This window comes from Bos indicus, chromosome 9, assembly GCF_029378745.1.
Source record: "Bos indicus isolate NIAB-ARS_2022 breed Sahiwal x Tharparkar chromosome 9, NIAB-ARS_B.indTharparkar_mat_pri_1.0, whole genome shotgun sequence".
In the NCBI taxonomy this organism is placed as follows: domain Eukaryota; kingdom Metazoa; phylum Chordata; class Mammalia; order Artiodactyla; family Bovidae; genus Bos; species Bos indicus.
In genome coordinates, this window is record NC_091768.1 from 98,673,530 (window position 1) to 98,696,053 (window position 22,524).

A 22,524-nucleotide genomic window follows, 5' to 3' on the forward strand; every position below is an offset into this window, starting at 1 on the left:
GCTACACCAGGTTTCACTACTGACTAAGCACCTGGCTGAGAGTGATATATTCAATAATAAATGCAGCTTTCAAATTTGTGTAATTTACACTCTGGGAGGATCTGACTTATTGTGTAGCAACTCATATGTTGAATGAAGAGCATTGCTTTCCAGTGTCACATTATTTGTTTCACATAAATGTTGCAAACTTAATACATTATTCCTAAACTACATCCTTAAAATATGCAAATGAAATAGATCACCTTTAGACCCAGAGGCCAGATTCCCACGTGGCTACACAAAATGAAATTCTGATTATTGGAATGTGTATCAGTTGCATTGCAATAATTATTCCCAGAAATAGACTAAAACTTTCTAAATAGGTGATCATGGGAGCCAAGATGATTAGTTTATCAGCAACAAAGAATACCATAACATTCAAGCTAATTATTTCTTTTTTTTCCTTCTACTCAGTATATATAATTTTAATGATTTTCCCAATGTTATGTTTCTTCAAAGACATGCACAAAATTGGTCAGATTCTTTTTTTTAGAAAAAGTATATGTATAATCGTGTTTATTTTTTAGAAACATAGCCTTTCACATAAAGTCATAATTCTGGAAAATCAAATATTTCAGTATTGTCAAATGTAACAAGACTCAAACAACAACACAAAAAACTGATTATGAAGCAGCCTTAATTATAAACAACTTATCTGAGGTACATTATCTTCTTGTCTCCATATACTTAAGGAAAATCCCTTAGTGTAATAATAATGTCTCCTCGGGGATCTTCTAAAGAGGATGCGTCATTCTTTCACTTCATTTAGTGGGAATCATAATTGTTAGATGAAAATATTGTCCATCCATCCATCCATTCATTCAATCAATGATAATTTTGTTTGTTTCTAAACCTAAGATCTTGCAAAGCACAGTTCTGGGGATTTGTGATCAGCAAAACAAAGCCCCAGTCCTTAAAACTCCAAGGAAAGCGGCCACTAACAACAATGGACAGGTCTTGACAAAAGAAGGACACTTTATGTATCCTAACTTCAGTGGTTCAAGAAATACAACCTTTCCTCTTCATAGCCAATATTTACATTTCAACATTTCTCTTGAAATGTCAGCAGTATAGGCCCTTTTGCATTATATAGTCTATTGGGATTTCCCAGGCAAGGATACTAGAGTGGACTGCCATTTCCTAGGCCAGGGAATCTTCCCAACCCAGGGATTGAACCTGCATCTCCTGCATTGGCAGGTGGATTCTTTACCACTGAGTCACCTGGGAAGCATATGGTCAAAACACCCTTCTTTCTTAAGGTTTATTTCTGTTCAGAAAATAACACGCTGATCCATAGCTTTTCGTGAATCCAACTCCTTGTTCCACAAGTGAACCCAGAAATCACTTTTCTAGTGTTAGGACTTGCCATCAGTTCCCTCTTTCCAGTACTCACTAATTAAATAGGCCTTCACTCCAGAGCACTTCCACAAAAGATTTACAGAACTGTATCCTAAGGAGGTGTATGGAGACTTCCAGTGTATTTTGAGGGTGCTTCAGCAATACAAGCTTGATCATAGACAGATATGATCCTATGGGCTGTGCAAGCCCAAATGCTTAAACAGTTATAATCTATATATGTGAATGCAGAATTATTTACAAAACAATAATGAATGTGAATGGATAATTAAAATGGCATAAAACATGTAAAGCACGTAAAACAGTGTGTGGCACAGTCAGTGATCATTTGTTACCTAAGGACTGAAGGGCTGTGGGTGTGTGGATGTGTAGGGAGAAGGGCGTTAGAACAAAGGGAGCAACATAAGCAAAATCAAGCCAGGGAAGAGTTGCGATTTAATTTGGTGGAAGCAAATAAGAATAGTGGGAGATGAAATTAAACCTGTAGAATAGGGTTAGATCACAGAATGCCGTTTTTAATTAGCTTCTTATTAACATTATACATGTCCATTGTGAAACGTTTTAAGTGTCTTGGCTTAGTAAAGGAGGCTTCCCTGGTGGTTCAGTGGGGAAAGAGTCTGCCTGCAATGCAGGAGTCCTGGGTTGGGAAGATCCCCTGGAGAAGGAAACAGCAACCCACTCCAGTATTTTTGCCCGGGAAATCCCACGGATAGAGGAGCCTGGCAGGCTACAATACATGGGGTCTCAAGAGTAAAAGTTTCTCCTAGTTAAGATAATGGGGACATTTTTAACTTTTTTTATCACTAGTCCTCTTAAAATTTCAATGTTTTATTTTAAAGCTTTGCTTCATCTTAATTCATTTTGGTTTAAGAAGCAAGGTATAAATTTATTTTATTTTTCCAAATTGGTCAGCAGTTGTTTACATTAACTTTCACTTGTAGTTAAACTGAATTATATATAAAAATTATATATAAAATTATATATAAAAATCTTCCTGTTTAATTTGAATGATCTGTCACTGCTATATGTATATTAATCATAGTGGCTTTGTGCATGTTATAATATGTAATAGGGCTAGACATCTCTATTATATTTTGCTTTCCTAGCAATCCTATGAGGAGGCAGAGAAGACCTTTTTTCTTTCCATTTAGCATATAAATCTGACAATTTAATTTTTTGTTGTTGTGAGTCATCTCTTAAATGGCAGAATGAATGAATTCAAAGAATGAATGCTGTAATACTAGATTTTTCTAACTCAGGCCAGTCCTCTCTTGATCACTTTTTTATTGACTTTGGTGGATGCATAACATGCAAGTGGAAAATGCACACACATCACGTGATAAATATTAAACCAAACGTACTGGTGTAGCCAGAACCCAGATCAAGAAGCCTTACCAACACCACAGAACCCCTTCAGGACTTTCTAGTGGCTTAGCGGCCCAAATGCATCCCAAGTTAATCTTATCCCAACTGCTGTCCACAGATCTGTGCATGTATTCAAGGATCCTGCAGTGTGTGGTTGTCTTCTGTCTGGGGTGTGGGGTCACTGTTGTGAAATCCACCCACGTTACTGCGTATGATCATAGATCCTTCCTATGCATTTCTTTATATTATTTTCATGGGGGAGTATAACATAATTTATGGATCCATTTGTTTGTTGATGAATATTTCTGTGACTTCTAGGTCAAGACTTTTACAAATACTGCTACTAGGAAAATTCTAGTATTTTTTAATTGAGGTATAGTTGATGTACCGTTTTATGTAAGTTCCAGATGTACAACACAGTGGTTCACAATTTTTAAAGATTATACTGGCATGCTACAGTCCATGGGGTCTCAAAGAGTCGAACATAACAATTGAACAGCAGCATACTTCATTTATAACTATTGTAAAATATTGGCTGTATTCCCTGTGCTGTACAGTAAGCCCGTGTAGTTCACTTACTTTATCCATAGTAGCTGTGACTCTCAGTCACCTACCTCTATCTTGCTCATTCTCCCCTTCCTTCTCCCCACTGGTAATGACTGGTTTGTTCTCAATATCTGAGAGTCAGTTTCTTTTTTTTATTCGCTAGCTTGTTTTATATCTTATAGTCCATGTGTAACAGACAATATTCCATGTGATAACAGACAGTATTTGTCTTTGTCTGTCTGGCTGATTTTGCTAAGCATAGTATGTTCCTGATCCATCCATGCTGTTTCAAGTGGCAAAATTTCATCCTTTTTTTATGGCTGAGTAATAGTCTATTGTGGGCTTTTCTGATGGCTCAGTGGTAAAGAGTCTGCCTGCCAGAGCAGGAGAGGCGGGTTCAGTCCCTGGGTTGGAACAATCCCCTGGGGAAAGAAATGGCAACCTACTCCGGTGTTCTTGCCTGGAGAATTCCATGCACAGAGGAGCCTGGTGGGCTGTATAGTTCATAAAGTTGCAAGAGTCAGACATGACTAAACAAAATAGTAATCTCTTGTATATACTACCACATTTTTAAAATCCATTCATCTATTGATGGACAATTAGGTTGCTTCCATATCTTGGTAACTGTAAATAATTCAGCTATGAACATTGGGGTCATTCACTCACTAAGTCATGTCCAACTCTTTGAGACCCCATGGACTGCAATACACCGGGCTTCCCTGTCCTTCACTGTCTCCCTGGGTCTGTGCAAACATTTGTCCACTGAGTCAGTATACCACCCAACCATCTCTGCTCTGTCTCCCCCTTCTCCTCTTGCCTTCAATCTTTCTCAGCATCAGGGTCTTTTCTAATGAGTCAGCTCTTTGCATCAGGTGGCCAAACTATTGGAGCTTCAGCTTCAGCATCAGTCCTTCCGATGAATATTCAGAATTGATTTCCTTTAGCATTAGACTGGTTTGATCTCCTTGCTGTCCAAGGGAATCTCAAGTTCAATTCAGTTTAATCGCTCAGTCGTGTCCAACTCTTTGCAACCCCATGAACTGCAGCATGCCAGGCCTCCCTGTCCATCACCAACTCCCAGAGTCTACCCAAACCCATGTCCATCGAGTTGGTGATGCCATCCAACCATCTCATCCTCTGTTGTCCCCTTCTCCTCCTGCCCTCAATCTTTCCCAGCATCACGGTCTTTTCAAATGAGTCAGCTCTTTGCATCAGGTGGCCAAAGTATTGGAGTTTCAGCTTCAACATCAGTCCTTCCGATGAACACCCAGGGCTGATCTCCTTTAGGATGGACTGGTTGGATCTCCTTTCAGTCCAAGGGACTCACAAGAGTCTTCTCCAACACCACAGTTCAAAAGCATCAATTCTTCAGTGCTCAGCTTTCTTTATAGTCCAACTCTCACATCCATACATGACCACTGGAAAAACTATAGCCTTGACTCGACGGACCTTTGTTGGCAAAGTTATGTCTCTGCTTTTATAATATGCTGTCTAGGTTGCTCATATCTTTCCTTCCAAGGTGTAAGAGTCTTTTAATTTCATGGCTGCAATCACCATCTGCAGTGATTTTGGAGCTCAGAAAAATAAAGTCAGCCACTGTTTCCCCATCTATTTGCCATGAAGTGATGGGACTGGATGCCATGATCTTAGTTTTCTGAATGTTGAGCTTTAAGCCAACTTTTTCACACTCCTCTTTCACTTTCAAGAGGCTCTTTAGTTCTTCTTCACTTTCTGCCATAAGGGTGGTGTCATCCACATATTTGAGGTTATTGATATTTCTCCTGGCAATCTTGATCCCAGCTTGTGTTTCCTCCAGCCCAGTGTTTCTCATGATGTACTCTGCATATAAGTTAAATAAGCACAGTGACAATATACAGCCTTGACGTACTCTTTTTCCTAGTTGGAACCAGTCTGTTGTTCCATGTCCAGCTCTAACTGTTGCTTCCTGACCTGCATATAGGTTTCTCAAGAGGCAAGTCAGGTGGTCTGCTATTCCCATCTCAGAATTTGCCACAGTTTGTGGTGATCCACACAGTCAAAGACTTTGGCATAGTCAATAAAGCAGAAATAGATGTTTTTCTCGAACTCTCTTGATTTTTCCATGATCCAACGGATGTTGGCAGTTTGATCTCTGGTTCCTCTGCCTTTTCTAAAACCAGCTTGAACATCTGAAAGTTCACAGTTCACATACTGCTGAAGCCTGGCTTGGAGAATTTTGAGCATTACTTTACTAGCATGTGAGACGAGTGCAATTGTGCGGTAGTCTGAGCATTCTTTGGCATTGCCTTTCTTTGGGATTGGAATCTTAAGAGTCTTCTCCAACACCACAATTTGAAAGCATAAATTCTTCAGCACTCAGCCTTCTTTATGGTCTAACTCTCACATCCGTATATGACTACTGGAAAAACTATAGCTTTGACTAGATGGATATTTGTCAGCAAAATGATGTCTCTGCTTCTTAATACGCTGCCTAGGTTTGTCATAGTTTTTCTTCCAAGGAGCAAGCATCTTTTAATTTCATGGCTGCTGTCACTATACACCATGAGTTAGTATGTTTATTTCCTTCAGATATACCCTCAGGGATGGGCTTGTGGGGTCATATGGTATTTCTAGATTTAGTTCTTTGATGAATCTCTGCACAGTTTTCCACAGGGGCTACACCAATTTACATTTTCACCAACAGCATACAAGTTTTCCTTTCTCCACCTCCTCATCAGCACTAATTATTTATGGTCTTTCAGATGATAACCAGTCTGACAGGCATAAGATGATATCTAATTGTGGTTTTGATTTGCATTTTTATGATGATTAACAATGTTGAGCATCTTTTCATGTCCCTTTTCAACATCCGTATGCATGTCTTCTTCAGAAAAATCTCTATTCAGTTTTGCCCATTTTTAAATTGGGTAAGTTTGCTAAAATATAATGCTAAGTCAAATGTTACATTTTCTATGTAATGTATGTCAAATGTTACATTTTCTATATTTTCTTGTAGAATTGTATGGTTTCTAGTCTTATATTTAGGTCTTTAAGCCATTTTAAATTGATTTTTGTACATGTGGAAGAAAATATGCTAATTTCATTTTTTTCTGCATATAACTGTCCAGTTTTCCAAGCACCACTTATTGAAGAGACTGTCTTTTCCCCATTGTACATCTTGCCTTCTTTGTGGTAGATCAATTGACCATAAGTGTATAGGTTTTTTTCTGGGTAGTCTATTTTTTTCTATGTATCTATGTGTTTTTGTTTTTACCAGTGTTGTACTGTTTTAATTATTGTAGCTTTGTAGTTAGTATGAAATCAGAGAGCATAATACCTCCAGCTCTGTTCTTCTTTCTAGTACAGATTTTTGGAGAGTATATTTATGAATGTCCAGGTTACTGCATCCTAGGGTATGAATATATTTCCTTTAGTAACTATATTAAAACTATTTTCTAAATTGATTTTTCAAATTTAAACTCCTGGCCAGCTCTGTATAAGAGTACCATTTGCTCTATAATATCATCAATAATTACTATTTTATTTTGTATTTTAGGTATTCTAGTGGGTATGTAATGTTACCGTGATTTAATATTCATTTTTACTCTAATGGAGTTTAAAACTTTTTAATTATTTATTGGCTATTTGATTCTCTTTTGTGAAGTGCCTTTCTATACTTTTGCCTGTTTTTCTTTTGGCTTTATTCGGTGTATTTATCTGTAATGATCCTTATTCTTCATGTTTTATTCTAAATGATATAATAATGCCTGGAGGAGGACATGGTAATCCAAATGATATAAAGCAGTTGTCAAATACATATATTTTAAGTATAGTTTCCCCACTGGTGAGTTTCCTTTTCATTCTCTTATTGGTGACTTTCACCCTTCTATTTTTAAAATATATGTTTTTGAGAAAAAAATGATCATTAACAGCTTTATGTATTTATTTATAATATTTTCCTAATCAGTTTCAATAGCTTTATAATGAGATACATATACATTGAGACAAAAGCCTTTGAAAGTAAATTGGAGTGATTAGAAACAAAATAGACAAAACAATAGTGAAACAATGAAGTAAAATGTAATTAAAGTAGAAAGCTTGAACTTAAGAAAAGGGGGATCAATTTTTTCATTCATAAGGGTCAGTATATTTATTGATTGATGGTCAGATTTCCTTCTGAGCTTCTTGGCATCTGCTGCTGAGAGGGGAACCTTATACACTTTTCGTTATCACAAAAGAAGTAGCTGGTCAATCCCTGTAGGGCATTCTGCCTTTCTCTACACCGAGTTTTCAGGGAAATTCACCTGGTAGCATTTTAAATATATGCAACACACCATACCTACATTTTTATTTCTTACATGAAATACACTGGTCAGTTTCACCCACAGATGAGTTCAGTGTAAGAGCGGGGTAGGTGACATTAAAATCTTTCTTGAGGAACTGGGTTTTGCATGAGACCAAACTCACATGGTACATGTGTGTAGACTTTTGGTGATCTGATCTGACCTGAGAACAGAATTCACAGTGCCTTCTGGAGAGTGTAGACTTTATTTTAGTTCTGGTTGTTCTCAGTTCATTTTATGACAGGAGCAAGACAGCTGCTGATTTTCTAAAGTGTCAGAGAGGAAGCGTGTGATGCTGTGAGACCTCAAGAGCCAAATGGCCTGAAAGAGGCTAGGTCTGAAAAGGCTTCTCAAAGAGGATCTTGTTTGGTGAGCTATAAAAGGTGAGGGGGACCCAGGGGAAGAGTTAGGGGCAGTCGGAAAAGGCTGAGACCAATCAGACCCAGCTTCCTGCTCGCTCAGTGTTCAGTCTTCATTTTATGCTTTCTTTTCCCCAAAGAATTATGTCGTAAATTCTATTCATTATGTGTATATCTAAAATTCTTTAAGTTGTTTATGTTTTATAGACTATATAAGCAAAGTATATATGACTTTATGAAAGTATAAATACATAATACACGTGTGTCTATATAGCTTACGTATTTACTTTGTATCATATATAATACTTTACATGAAGTTGTGTAATTGAAGATTATTTTTAACTTGCTAATATTTTACATGTCATCACAAACTTCTCTTGAGCATTTAAAAGACTTCATAAAATTCTGTTCTCTGAATGTGCCATCATTTCTTTAGTCATTCACTCAGGTTGCTTTCCGGTTTTTGCTGCTATACATGATGACAAAATTAATATTTCTAAATATTTTTTTCCATACTTTTAAATATCTCTTTGAAATATAAGTTCTGAAGTAGAATCACTGAATCGGAGTTCTCTGGAATCTGAAGACTCTGATGAAGGGTTGATGTAAACCCCTCGAACAAGGCTTGACTGCATCTGTGCTGCTCTTTATAGCCTGGGGCTTTTAAGTACACCAGCCCCGCCTGCCTTCCACCTTACCCACCTGCAGTGTGTTGAGGGGAAGCAATCTCTCAGTACCTCTGATACCCATTCATAATATATATTATTAATGGATTGGAAACATCTAAGGCTGTGGTTCACAGATTGCAAATTGTAATTACGTGTGTGTGTGTGTGTGCTGAATCGTGTCCAATGCTTAGTAACCCCATGGCCTGTACCCCCCAGGCTCCTCTGTCCATAGGATTCTCCAGGCAAGAATACTGGAGTGGATTACCATTTCCTTCTCCAGGAGATCTTCCCTACCCTGGGATCAAACCCTTGTCTTCTGTATTAGGCGGATTCTCTATCACTGAGGCACTGCGCGCCTGTAGTCACCTGATTTCTGGGTCCACACTCCACATTTTCAATTTAACTGTTCTAATTGTGTCAGGCATTATTTTATTGTTTAGTAAAGGTTCAGAGTGGAGAAGGCAATGGCACCCCACTCCAGTGTTCTTGCCTGGAGAATCCCAGGGACAGGGGAGCCTGGTGGGCTGCCGTCTATGGGGTCGCACAGAATCGGACACAACTGAAGCGACTTAGCAGCAGCAGCAGCAGCAGCAGCAGCAGTGGTTCAGATGGCTTTCCTCGTATCTCAGCTGATAAAGAATCTGCCTGCAATGCAGGAGAACCCAGTTTGACTCCTGGGTCAGAAAGATCCCCTGGAGAAGGGATAGGCTACCCACTCTAGTATTCTTGGGATTCCCTTGTGGCTCAGCTGGTAAAGAATCCGCCTGCAGTGTGGCAGACCTAAGTTCGATCCCTGGGTTGGGAAGATCCCCTGGAGAAGGATATGGCAATCCACTCCAGTATTCTTGCCTGGTGACTCCCCATGAAGAGAGGAGCCGCGGTGGGCTACAGACTGCAGGGTCACAAAGAGTCAGACACGACTGAGCGACTAAGCACAGCACCGCATGGAGGTTCAGAACTTACAGGGACATAGTATTATACTATTCAATTTTTCCAGACATTTATTAAGCAGTGTTATTCCCTGCTGATATGTTGTATAATTATACATAATACTCAGATATTTCAGAGAGAATTCTAACCAATGTATCAATTTAAAGTATTGTAACTCAGTGATATGTTTAGAAACTGGTGAAGCCAGTCTCTCCTAATGGTGCCAATCTGAGGGGCATGAAATTCTATCTTGTTTTGATTTAATTTTGCATTTCCTTGATGACTACTGATACATTTTCTTTTCATTGTTCATCTCTTTTCTTTTTTCCCTCAGTGATATGCATGTTTCTAGCCTTGCTCCCTTTTCCTTTTGGGTTGTCTGTCCTTTTCTTACTGATATATAGATGTTCTTTATATAATCTAAATATGGACCCAGCTTATTAGCTCCAAGTCTGTGACTTGTCATTATACTTTTTTTTTGCATTTTTCGATGAACAGAAATTGTAAATTTTAAGTATTTATATTTATCAGTTTCTCCCATTATTGTTTGTATATTTTCTGCCTAATTTCAGAAGTATTTTTGATCCTGATATATTGGTTTTTTGCACGTTTTATTCATAAAATGTTTACATACAGATTATAATTGCGTCACTAGATCATTTTTTGAGATGACAAGTAAGACTTTAATTTGATCTGTTCCATATGGAGCAAGACACCCATCCAGTACCTTTTATAAACAGTACCTGGCAACTCTCTGGTCTGTCCTGTTTATCTATTACTAAGCCAGCATCCCACTCACATTGTCTTAATCATTGTAGTTTCATAAATATTGATATTTAGTAAGGTGAATTCTCCAAATTGCTTTCATTCTATTTCACGTTCTTGGTCTCTTAACATCTATAATAATTTTAGAATAGGTTGTCAAGTTTTATGAAAATCATTTTCATAATAATGTGAATCAGCCATTAAGTATACATGGGTCCTTTCCCTTTTGAACTTCCTCCCAACCCCACCCAATCCCAACCCTCTAGATTGTCACGGAGTGCTGTGCTGAGCTCTCTGTATTACACAGCAGCTTCCCAGTAGGTATCTATTTGACATATGATGATAATGTATGCGTTTCAGTGCTACGCTCTCAATTCTTCCCGCCCTCTCCTTCCCCCGCTGTGTCCAAAGTCTGCTCTCTATGTCTGTGTCTCTATCTGTGCTCTACAAATACGTTCATCAGGCCAGTATCACTGATGAACATAGATGCGAAAATCCTGAAGAAAATACCAGCAAGCAGAATCCAGCAACACATTACAAGGATCATGCACCATGACGAAGTGGGGTTTGTCCCAGAGATGTTAGGATTCTTTCATATATGCAAATAAATCTGTGTGATATGACAGATGAGTAAATTGAAAGAGAAAAACTATTTGGGGGATTTTGATTAAATTATGTTGGATGCACAGTATAATTTGGGGGCAATCATAATCCATTCTTAATTTGCTAAGGGTTTTGAAAAAATTGTGAGTAGTATTGAATTTTATGAAAGATACTTTCTGTACTTATTGAGATGATCATAAGATTTTTCTTGTTAAGTCTATGACTGTTAATATAACAGTAATATCATCTGACATTCTAATATTAAATCATTCTTATATTTTTGTAAATTATGTAATTATGAAGTGTTCAGCTTAAAAAACAAGTATAAACTATTGACATCTCTTTCATTTAACAGGAAGCAAAAGAAACCTTCCCCATAACCCATAACAAGTTTCTTATATTTTATTATCCAAAACTAGGTATTAATGCCTTGGTAGTGTCTTAACTCAGTCTGACATAACAAAAATATCACAGACTGGGGGGACTTTAAAAACAGACATTTACTTCTCATAGTTCTGGAGGGTGGGAAGTCCGAGAGCAAGGTGCTGGCCATTTCAGTTCTTGGGGAAAGCTTCCTCCTGGCTTACAGATGGTCCTCTCCTCTGGGCATGCAGAGAGAGACTCTCCAATACTCTTACTAACTTGCTCATTCCACCCTAGAGTCCCCACTCTCATGATGTAATCTAACCCTAGTTACCTCTTAAAGGCTTCATTTCCAAACACCATCACCTTAGGGGTTAGGCCTTTAACATATGAATTTTGAGATATACTGATACTCAGTCACTGATAGGTGGGGAGATGGGACTGCTAAATTTCCCTGATCATTTGGGACTGGAGGAGGGGCCTTCTTCCTGGAAGAATAAATGATGCTAGAACATTTACTGCTAGAACAAATGATGTTTCTAGAAACTAAAGTAAAACTTTCCTTTAGGAAGAAATTAATTATGTGAACTACATTTTCATTCTGCAAAAAATAATTTATTGGATTTCAGTATGTTTTTCTTTTAATAGTGTGGATTTGAGAAATTATTTTCATTATAAAAATGAAAAATTATGTAGAGTTTGAAGAAAATATCTAAAAGAGAAAAAAGGTAGTAAATATCAAACCCCTTTTATTTTTTTTAATCACTCTTGAATTATTCCCCAAAAGCATCACTACATTCTTTTGAATAAAACTGTAGTCATTATATCATACAGATATTGTTAATATCTTCATTATATCCTCATTTGCTAATTTACGCCCTCTTTTTCTTTGTTTAGGTTTCCTTAAGGTTCATTATGCTCTTTGTTTCTCTCTTCATATACTGTCTTTTGAATTTATATACTAATTCTCTTGGTTTTGACAACAGATTTCTTATTTCCACTCTTGCATTTTCTTTTTCTGTATTTGTCTTATTATTAAAATGATATATAATTTTAGTTTAGCTTTCCTCTTTTATATGGTGGTTGTTTGTGAGAGATTATTTTCCCTGTTGGTTGGGGCTTTATAATTATGTTTTGATCATTATTTTTTTATTAGTAGATTTGTTGCTTCATGGTTTTATACTTTGGTTTCTACAGGTTTAGCTGTTTGAAATTTATTAAAGATATTTATTGGCCTAGAATAGGATCACTTTCTAGAAATGTTCTATGAAACTTGAGAAAAGACTTTTTTTGTCTATACTTATTTTGGATTGTTAATTCCAAATGATTTGTCTAAGAGCAGAAGATTAAAAAGTACATCTGTGTAAAAATATGGTTACTATTTAATGTTATGTTATGAGTGATAAGGATTAGGTCCATCTTAAAACAAATTCGAAATAGGCAATAAGTTTTGGTATTTGTTCCTGTTTTATTCTGTATTCCTACTTATTAGTCCACGAGGCAGCAATTTTTCCTAGGTTACCTAAATTCTTTGACGATTTGAAAAACATAACTAATCGCTAAAATCCATTTATATCATTAAACGTTTGTGGCCCTTGTAATTTTGATCAGTAAGGAGAAAAACACAAAAGAAAACAAGTTACAAACAAGAACCGGAAAATAATGGAGAAAAACCACGTCAGGATCCATTGTTTTGCTGCTCCTTAATCGTGCCAGAGGACCTAGCCAATTCCTGCTTTGCAGTTCTGAAAATGACGTAACCGAGGGATCTAGACTACCAGAACCTGTCTATAGTATTTTAATTATTTTATTTTCTGAAAAATACGTGTTTACATTTCAGTGTGTGTATTTCACATTTAAGTCCTTATAATGAGATTTTAGATAGAGGATTCAGGAAGATGTATTGGTTTTGCTTCTGCTCCCTGTAATTCCCTTAAGAGTTAAAAGTCCCGCTGTTACATTGACAACAGAGGTTTGGGGCAGTGCAGACTCATTACTGATCAGCAAACAGTGACCATGTTATGGGTGCGAAGCACACCAAAGTTTAATACATAGGGTGACCAGTGATCTTGTAGGACCTAGAAAGTGAGGCAAAAGACATTGAGATTGAATATTTGGGATACAACAACTCTGAAGCAAGTTTAAGATAATTCAGTTGGTCTCTCATAGAGAAGTGTTATGGTCAGACATTTACTTTTAAGTCTTCCATATACATTTAAGAATCATAACCTAAGCAAAAATTTCAGATATTATTATCCATGAATTTGCTTATTTACCAAAGTTACCATCATATAGGGAAAAGGATGTGAATTGATTTATTATAAATAATAATTGTTATATAAATAATTTATATTTCAGAAGTATCTTTCTAAAGCAATTCAAATTAATGTCATTGTTATAGCACAGAATAGAAAAAATATGATTATATAATAAATGCCAAATAAAATAATGAATATAGGATAGATCGTGGCTAGCTACCTTCCTTTTGTGGTTTTTAGTTAGAACAGAATCCACAGAGAAATATATTTCACAGATTGTCTATTCTAAACCAAATTATCTATGAATAAATAGTCCCTGAGAAAAGCAGTAAATCCATTACCAAATCTCATGTGTCTTGCACTTTGTATTTTAAGATATTTTACATGATAAAAGTTATTTTACATGATAAAACTACAACTTGATTTCAAAATTAAGTAGAATTATTTGGTGGTTTCACATGAACATTAAATATTATTTGAATTTAATAATAATTATATGTATTTTGTAATTCTAAAATTATATATATTATAATTAAAATTAAATTATAAATTATAATTAAAATTATGTATTTGTAATTTATAATTATATATTTAGAATTTAGAATTTATATAACATAGTGACTATTGACACAGAACAGCAACATTTGTATAAAATAAAAGTTAGTACTTTTAAGCAGTAATGAAGGATGCCTCTGTATATACTTTATTTCTCTTTGGAATTTCTTGAGTATATGATATCATATTTACTTATTACTGTACTAGATCATACACACATTCACAGGGATTCATATGTACAAAATCATCTTTTTTCATTTTTAAAGTTTTATAATAAATTCGTCAAGTATAGCTTTTACAAGTTTCAGGCTTCATTGGCCAGTGTCTTGTAATTCTCTGGTCCTGTGCCTCTCAACACTTTGCACCGTGTTCTAGATATCCGAGATGATCAGTTGTATTTCTTGTTTAAGTATTTTGTAAAAGTAATTTGACTGTGAATGTCCATCTACACCTGTTATATGTTTACTTCCTATTTATCACTTACGGAAAGAATATAGTGATTTCCTGATAAGAACTCCTCCCTTTTATAGGTAAAAAAAAGACTTTCTCTAAGTCACATTTGGCCTTCTATTTAGGTGAGTGGAAGCTAGAACTGATGTGGGAGCTTGAACTGATGTGAAACTTATCAACACTTGGTACTTCAATACAAAAATCACAGGAATGGTGTTTTAGATTAGAACCTTTAAAAACCAAAGGAATCAAAAACCTCGGGAGCATCTCAAAGGCCAGAATCAGCACCAATATATTGAGTATGTTGGATTGGATTGAGATACTTGCAGTGACTTCCATAGGACAAACACTGGGTTTTTCTTGAGATAACACAGGCAAACCCAGAATCATCAGGCTGGGTACAACTTAAGACGAGATAGACCTAGGAGATGGCTTAACAGGATTCAGGCGAGCCGAATGTTTGAGTCAAAATCCAAACCTAACAGTTCCAAAATGAACCAAGATCCAGGCAAAAAAAGGGTTAGTAATGGGAGGCAGAAGGCTCCGGGAAGCCAAAAAGATGCTTAAACCCTTAGTGGCCTGTTTGGAAAAGCATAGACTGGCCTTGCCCTCTGCGAAGGGTGGAGAGCATTCTAGGGTGCTGATGCTTAAGGGAGGAGAGCATTCTAGGGTGCTGATGCTGAAGGGTGGAGAGCATTCTAGGGTGCTGATGCTAAGCAGGCTAGAAAATTGCGACCACTGTCAGGCTCATGTAGACAAGTTCAGTGAAATAATTCTGTTCTGTGAAATAATTGGTCTATCTTGTTTTACTCTGCTTTGAAACCATAGATCTCACCTCCGTCTGTTCAGTCATCTGCAAGTAATAACAAGTGACTTTTGTCAGTAATGAAAGTAGATTGGAGTGTATCTGCTAAAACATATTAAAATTCTGGAAAACAAATTCAGAACGTACATTCAGTTTATGGTGAAGAGTCATTAATCTCCTTTCCGTTGTCAATTGCTTTACAAAATGAAAATCATTTCCTCAAGTGTCAGCTTGATCGTTGCACAGAGTTGATAAAGTCATGAGAATAGCTTGTCGGGGCTTAGCAGTCACTGACCTATGCCTGCTTCCGCCATCTGACCCCAGGCCCACATTCCTTCAGTTCTACCTCTTAACTTTTTCTTACTTTAAATTAATGCAGTTATTTCAAATATGTAAATAATATTTCTTCTTAAAAGACCAAAATTGTGGTACTAACAATAAACTACATGAAGTATAAAAGTGAATGCATTTTGGCACACATATACAACAACAATCAAAATCATGCAAACTTGTCCATTAACCCCAATCCTTTTGCAATCACTCCCTCTCTCTCATTTCCCTATCTTGGCTTTCTGTCATATAGATGCGTTTGTATTTATTTATCCAGAATATAAATCTGCCTGCAATGCAAGAGACCTGGGTTTGATCCGTGGGTTAGAAAGATCCCCTGGAGAAGGGAATGGCTACCCACTCCAGTATTCTTGCCTGGAAAATCTCATGGACAGAGGAGCCTGACGGGCTATAGTCCATGGGGTCCCAAAGAGTTGGACACGACTAAGTGATTAACACTTTCACACTTCCATGCAGAATATACTTCTTTTTTTTTCCTGGCTTCTTTTTCAGTCAACATAATTACTTTAAGAGGCATCCATGTTGTTGCATATATTGATACTTCATTCTGTTTTATTGCTTGCAGTATTGCATTCATATGAAGATAGCACAGTTTAAGCACTCACTGTTGGTGAACATCTGAGTAGTGTCCAGTGTAAGGCTGTTCAAAACAGCTGCTATGAACACTGGTGTACAAGTGCTTGTGTGGATATGTGTTTATCTCTCTTGGTCAAATGCCTAGCAGTGGACAAGTTGCACCAGCTGTCAAGAAGTAGAGAGGCTCAAAACCACATCATGTCAGCCTTACCCCTAGCTGGTACATGAAGTTCTTAATGGGATGATAAGTTTATCCTTGTCATCTTTGAGGCATTTAAAAGAGCTCACAGAGCGTGTATAAGCCTGTTTACTACATGAGGCTTGTTCTTTTAGCCCTTATAGTACATAGAATGAAAGACAAAAAATAGTTTATTTCTTATTTTAATAAATGTAAACTGTATCACTGTGTACAGCACAATTTCATAATCTGAAAATATCCATCATTGATTTATCTATGGTATAAACTGTATAGAGGGCTTCCCTGGTGGCTCAGAAGTTAAAGTGTCTACCTGCAATGCGGGAGACCTGGGTTTGATCCCTGGGTCAGGAAGATTCCTAGGAGAAGGAAATGGCAACCCACTCCAGTATTCTTGCCTGGAGAATCCTGTGGACGGAGGAGCCTGGTGGGCTACAGTCCACGGGGTCGCAAAGAGTCGGGCACAAAAGTATATATGGTTATTGTATGAGCTTTATTGAAGTATTGTTACATTAGGTTATGAAAACAAAGTTTTCATAATTTTCTCCACTAAATATATTTATGTTCCCATTCACTGTCTCCATTAAAAGTTACCCAGTAGATATTAATATTTAGGATCTCTCATGAAAACTATGGTAGTTAGTACTTTAACATTTTCCTTCATTTGTTGAGATTTATCTGTAAATTTACATAATACTCAAATTTATATCTACCTTCATTTATTTTCTGTTAATGATATCTTGGGAATCCATCACATTTTATAAGGAACCATAAGTTTATTTCAGCCTAGGGCAAACAGCTAGTTTTCATGCTGACCTGGATGCATATATGCAATCTAGTCCGTGCATTTTGAAAATTTGAACGCTAGTACATTAAACTGGAATAATGAACCAATAAAAATTTTTATAGCATTAGAAAAATTATTTCTTAGACATGCACACTGTCATTTTACTCATTAAAGTTATTCTAGGATCATAAGTTAGGTCATGAATTCCTAAGCCTTGGGAAAAAAATCAGAAGATCTTTTCTGTTGATCAAAGGACTTGACCTGACTACAGGATAGCAAAATCTTGTTTTGGAAAGCTAGACTAGGCCATTTGTAGCTCTATTACCCATCTTCAGCCAAGAGAGTAAAATTCTTGGAAAACCTTTCATGCGGCATCTGTAATGCTCTTCACATGTTAAATACCCTGGTTTGTCACAGTTGCGGCTATTACCTTCATGTAGTCTCCGTCAGTGTTTGACATTGGTTTTAGACTTGCAAATCCTCAAATGCTTCATCAGCAGATGGCAGGACTACTACAATTTCAGAAGGTTTTCATGGAGAGTGAATGAAATGTAATAGTGAAACAGACACATGCTCAGCAACATGGGAATCAAATGTAGGTAAGTGCTCAGGAGATGGTGGTTTTCTATTTTCCCCAAATCTGCTAACATGTAATTGGCCTATCCCATAACCATACCTTTTTAAGAGTTTATAGGATTCTAATCTCCTTGATACTTTAGCCACCCGTGGTAATGAGTTATGTGCTCAGGAAGGTGTATTAATGCTACGAGTCACTAAGGCACTATCTCGTGTTTGCCTCATCACTTCACTGGCCTTTGACTTGTTTTGCAAATACACTTAATTCAGTAAGGAAGACTGCTTCTCCTGAAGTCTTTCCATTAGTGAAAGGTGTTATAAACCATGTACGTTATTTTTATTTGGATGATATATATGGTTCAAACAATTATATATATAAATATTATATATATATATGTATATATATATTGCTTTTTAGGAAGCACTTTAATATTAGCATACCATCTAAACATGTTGGTGTTTCTGTTTTCTGCTATAGTTAGGATAATCCTTATATTTTAAGTAAATAATAAAAATCAAAGTAAAAAATTTTCAAATCTAAGTATTTTATATTGTGATTTGCAACTAAATGTATTAATCCAAACAAATAGAGAATATAGAGATTATTCACATCCCTAATTTGTTTAAACACGGGTGTCTAATTGTCATTTGTTTCTGCTTTAACTCAGTTCAGCTGCTTTAATTAAATGATGCCATTCATCTAGCTGGAGTCCTGAAATCTTTTGTATCTTTGAAAAATACAATAAAAAAAGGAATGAGTTCTCTCTATAAAATGTGGTTTATCTTCAGCTACAATTTTTTTTCAAGATTTTAGTCTTTATCTTAATTGTGAATATCAAATAGAGGCTTTCAGAGTGATATGGGCTAATTTCAAATTTCTCTAAATCTACAAATACACTGTTCATTTTCCCTAGTCTGGGCCTAAATTGCTCTGCTTGCATTTGTAATCAGAAATTGATTGGGTTGCTGTGGAAACTGGAAGCTCGTATTGCTGGTTGAAGAAAAACCGAGGTAGAACAAGTACTGTTATCATAATTGTCTGTCATCCTAAATGCCTATCATTTAAACAGTACATGGATAAAATTTTCACACTGCAATCCCCAAATGCTTCTTTTCAGAACACTGCTTTGTGGTCAGTCTCAACCCTCTAGATTGATTTTTTGACGCCAAATGACTTTGTTACATATTTAATTTATTTTCATGTTGAATTTTTTTTAACACAAAATTAAATATTTTCATCTTACCCACATCTATAATACACATTGTAGAAAAAAGCCTGAAGCTCAGTAAAATACTAGTTACTGAGTAGCCAGCCATGTGAAACATTTCCACTGCTGGCCAAGAGGATACAGAACTAGGGCAAAAAAATTCAGTTGAAGAAAGAATTTTTAACTTCTGGTAATAAAGGCAGCCTGGAAGAAGTGAAGGTCTATGTTACATAAAAAATATTTATTATTATAAATATTTATTATTTTTACATAATAAGGTAATTTATGAGTTTTACCATGTGAAAGAAAAGCTGACTTCTAATTGCCTTAGGTTTGTCTTATGAGAGCTGACAAAATGAAGGTTAATGAAAGAAATGAGAAAAAGCAAAAGGAGAGTAAAATGGCCTCAGCAGAGGCAGGAAGGAGGGAGATGAGGGATGATAAACCAGCATCTTCCAGTGGTACCCATTTCCATTAACACATGCAGTTTTTCTGGAGACTTCCATTGGTTCCCTGATTTCAGTGAGAATAAATGCAGAAAGTTATGTGTGACTATTTTAAAGTTTAAAACAAAATATCCCCAGTTCGCCATAAATCTTAGGAAACCAGGGATTCATAAAAGAGAGACCAACTTGCTAAAGAAGGTTAATGGAACAGAGCATCTGTATACAATAAGTCCCCGGCTGAAAAGAGACAGTGTGGTGGCCCACTTCAGCTCTGGTGTGTCAGGGGAAAGAAAATTCTGGTACTTATTTTAGTTTTGTTTTTATAAATAGTGCCAGACTGAGCAAAGAAATCTGCTTTAGCATAAAAATATTAAAATAATACAATATATGTGACATTGTCTAAATGATGATTACCTGTTTTATGTACTGTTGAGATTTGCATGCTAGACACCTGGACTGTAGTGTTGGTACTGCATTCCCCCAATTTCTTCAGAAAGAAGTTCGAAACCTCATGGTTTCAAATGCTTTGTATAGGAGTAAACAGACTGGATCTTTAGAGCATGTTTTTGTCTTCCCGTTAAGAGCTAAAACAAAGAAAAAATATAGAGAAGTTTCCAATACTAGTTACCCTGATGCACAGTTGAAATTGTTTTCACAATTTAAATTTGTTGCTCAGTAAGTTAGGCCGAGGGGAGAAAAATGTCTGTCTAGACACATGTACTATACTGTATATTTTTTCTTAGTTTTGTTTAGTGTTAGTCACTCAGTCACGTCCGACTCTTTGTTATCCCATAGACTGTAGGCCTCCAGGTTCCTCTGTCCATGAGATTTTCCAGGCAAGAATGCTGGAGTGGGTTGCCATTCTCTTCTCCAGGGAATCTTCCTAGCCCAGGGATCAAACCTGGGTCTCCTGCATTGCAGGAAGATTCTTTACCATCTTACCCACTAGGGAAGCTTAAAAATCAGGTGAGCATACACTAAAAGTCTGTCTCTCCATTTCTCCTTTACAGAAGCATCCAAATATTTGTGTGTCTTACAGAAATATTTTATGCATTTTAATCAAATATGTATGTTTGCATTCATTATTGTCATACTTCTTTTTTGAGCAAATCTGAGGATTGTGTGAAAGTCACTCAGTCATGTCCGACTCTTTGTGAGTCCATGAACTATACAGTCCGTGGAATTCTCCAGGCCAGAATGCTGCAATGGATGGTCTTTCCCTTATCCAGGGGATCTTCCCAACTCAGGGATCAAACCTAGATCTCCCACATTGCAGGCAGATTCTTTACCAGCTGAGCCACAAGGGAAGTCCAGGAATACTGGATTGGGTATCCTATCCCTTCTCCAGGGGATCTTCCCAACACAGGAATCGAACTGAGGTCTCCTGCGTCGCAGGTGGATTCTTTACCAGCTGAGCTATGAGGGAAGCCCCATATGCACACACACTATGAGGACTGTGTGGGATGATATTACAGTTTAATTTTGTTTTCCTCTCATTTTATAACCAGGTTGAACAGTTTTTCAATTGTCTGTTGGCCATTTGAAGGTCATCTTTGTGAAGTGCTCTTCGTGCTGTCCTGCTCTTTTATCTCTTTGGTGTCTGTCTTTTTATTACTGATTTGTGAGGGCTCTTTATATACAATAGATCTTTAGCTCTTTTATTGGCTATATATTTTGTAAATATCTCCTCCCCTCTGTGGCTTGTCCTTCCACTCAATTAACAGAGCCTTCTGATAAGCAAAACAATTCTTTTAATGTTGCCAAATTTATCCATCTTTTTCTTCATGGTTAGTACCTTCTTTGTCTTTAGAAATTGTTCCCTTTCTTGGGGCTATACAAATATCCTTGTTTTTCCCATTTAGATCTACAATCCACCTGTGGTCAGTTGTTGAATAAGCTGTAAGGAAGGATCTAACTTCATTTTGTCAACCTGCGTATCTCTTTGAGATAGCACCACTTTTTGAACACACAACCATTTCACCATAGCTTTGCAGTTCAGTCCTTATTGTAGATAAAATATTCATGTATGTTTGGATTTGCTTCTGGACTCATTGTTCTACTGGCTTATGTCCTGCTCATTGTAACTTTATATTGTGTGTTTTTGTGTAGAAATGGAAGTCCACCGACATTTTTCTTCTTCAGGACTGACTTGGATGTTCTTGGTCCTTAGAATTTCCATATAAACTTTAAATTTGCTTATAAAGCTTGTCAAGTTACAGAAAGAGAGTTTGCATGCTTATTTGGATTGCAGTGCTGTATCAGTGGTGACAACTGGCATGTTTATTATGTTGAATCTTCTTTTTTTTTTTTTATGTTGAATCTTCTAAGCCATGAATGTGGTATATCACTCATTTTATAGGTCTCCTTTAATTTCTCTTTATAAAGTTTTATAATATTCTCTATAGAGGTCTTACATATGTTTCTTGATATTTATTCCTTAGTACATCTTTAGGTTTATTACACTTGTTGTATGGTTTTTAAGATTTTTTTTCTACTTTTTGACATGTATAGTTTTTTATGTAAGAGACTTTTAAAACTTGCCTATTAGTTTTAATAATATATGTACTGAATTTAAGACTGTTTGCATACATAATCATATGTGATTGAAAATTTTTTATTTCTTCTTTTCCAGTCCATGTAACATTTCTCTTGTCCCGCTATATGCCATTGGCCTTCCAGTTCATTGTTGGATAGATATTGATGGATTGATGGATATTTATAGATAGATAAATAATAATTGCCGTCCTTGCCTTCTTCCTGATTCCACAAGGAGATCCTTTAATATTTCATGATAAAGTATAGTATTTGTTATAGTTTTACTTTAGATTTCCTAAGATTATTGCATGCCTGCATGCTAAGTCACTCTAGTCATGTCCAACTCTTTGCAACCCAATGAACTGTAGATTGCCAGGCTCTTCCAATGCTGGGATTCTCTAGGCAAGAATACTGGAGTGGGTTGCCATTCCCTTCTCCCGGAGATCTTCCCAACCTAGGGACTGA

At 36.4% G+C, this 22,524-nt stretch overlaps 1 protein-coding gene across 2 annotated transcripts in view; it reads left to right on the plus strand.

Annotated features, from left to right (window-relative positions):
- The window catches only part of PACRG (parkin coregulated), a 529,211-nt gene that overhangs the window by 1,214 nt on the left and 505,473 nt on the right, over positions 1-22,524 (plus strand). The gene's annotated exons all lie outside the window — the stretch shown is intronic.